The sequence below is a fragment of the Lipotes vexillifer genome, unplaced genomic scaffold, assembly GCF_000442215.2.
Source record: "Lipotes vexillifer unplaced genomic scaffold, Lipotes_vexillifer_v1.1 scaffold232, whole genome shotgun sequence".
In the NCBI taxonomy this organism is placed as follows: domain Eukaryota; kingdom Metazoa; phylum Chordata; class Mammalia; order Artiodactyla; family Lipotidae; genus Lipotes; species Lipotes vexillifer.
In genome coordinates, this window is record NW_006793997.1 from 3565692 (window position 1) to 3567548 (window position 1857).

Sequence of the window (1857 nt, forward strand, 5' to 3'; positions counted from 1 at the left end):
GAAGAGGTACGGTTTTGCGGTTGTAACGTCATCGGTGTACTAGTGGTGAATTGTTTTACGGACTGTAACCGTGATAGACTAGTTCATTTCAGTTTTCCTCATTTACAGGGAAGAATAAGGAAATTTATGTCTTCTCTTATTCCCTGGAAACACCTTATGGTGGAAGCGGTTATAGAGGCAGTATGTGTAATGTACAGACGCTGGGGCCAGGGTGCTTGGATCCTACCTAGATTGGCACTGTGAAATGGAGATAATAATGATCTCTACACCACAGGGCTGTTGTACCATAAAATGGAATAGCAGCAACTGATCTATTATTATCATTATTACCTAACAAGTCATAATTGTGGCCTGACACGAAGAAAGTGGCTGAGCCAGTTGTCTCAAAGTCGTTTCCGTGTAGAATTCTGCGGTAAGGTCTGAGACAAATACCTCAGCTCTGATCAGCGCCTTTTCCGAGTAGCGGTCACTGGTCAGGAGTCCAATACCTGAAACCCGCGAAGTCCTGAGCACCTAGGAAACCACCGAAGCTGCGCGTGCGCAGGGGCGCTCGCTCGCCCCGCCTCTCCGTGGTGAATGGCTTGTTCCATTCCTGAGGAATGTTGATAGAGGGGAGAACTTGGAACACTAGGCCCGGAAGTACAGGTGCGTTACTAGTATCTCCAGCATTTTGCTACATGAGTGACACCTTGTAATTATTATACTTCTACTCTGACATCCGGACAGGCTTCTGAAGAGAATTTGGAACGGCTCCACCATCCATTCTCCCCCTCTCACCTGGAAACATTTGGGCTGGCCGGAGTGACGGCCTGGTACGGAAACCTGGAGGGCCCCGCCCACCCCGTGGGCTCCACCTCCCCGTGGGCTCCACCGCCCCGTGGGCTCCGCCTCCCCCGCCTCCCTGAGCCCCGCTTTCCACTCCCCGCTTTCCATTCCCCGCTGCGCAGCCAGGAAGTTCCTTCTCTTCTCCACCCCGCCGGCCGCGGGCGAGCGGGACGTCAGCGCTGCCAGCGTGGAAACGGCGGCGGGGCTCGGGAGGCGGAAGTAGTGCACGGGATCGCCGGGCCTCCATCGGGCTCCACCGGCCGCCTCAGCCATGGACGCGCCCCTGGAGAAGGTCCGTACCGGGGGTGGATGCGGAGCGGCGGTCCGAGGCCCCCGCGGGGTGCCTGTTTCCCGGTCGCGAGCTGCTTTTGTGACCAGGGAGGGGGCCGGGGGCTAACGGGCCCGCCTGAGGAGGTCTGGTTGCGAGGGCGTCCGGCCCGTCACTCGAGGCTGGGGCCTGGTCACGTCACGGGGCCGGGGGTCTCTGGGGTCCCTGTGGGCCGGGAGCGGCTGGGCCGGGTTCTGCCCGGGGCCGCGAACGACCCGGAGCCCAGTCGGGGGCCGCGGGGCCGACCTTGGGGCCTGCGAGAGCTCGGCTTACCCTGTCGGATGACAGAGCTAACAACTTGCGGCCTCAGAAGCGCCTGGAATGAAGCCCCAGTTGTTTCGGAGACAACTGGAAACCTGTAGGATGTCTGTGGGCTCCAAGTTAGGAAGGGAGATGTGCAAGCAGTAATTTGCCATCTTCAGCGAGCCTAGGAATCACCTGGGGCCCTTGGTAAAAATCCAGATTTTCGGCCCTCGGGTCGGAACCTCGGGGGGCGGGACCGGGATCTGTGGGTTTAACGAGGTCCCCACGTGATTCTGATGCAGTAGTTTGAAAGACCCCTGAGGTCCAGAAAGGGGCGGGGCTTCTGTAGATAGTGAATTTCGTCTTTGGGAATGCTGCTGCTCCACAACTTTCTGGCTCCCCCTTTCCGTGGCGAGGGGGGGGACCCTGAGGTCAGTCGGAAATCCACTGGTAGCAGGGTT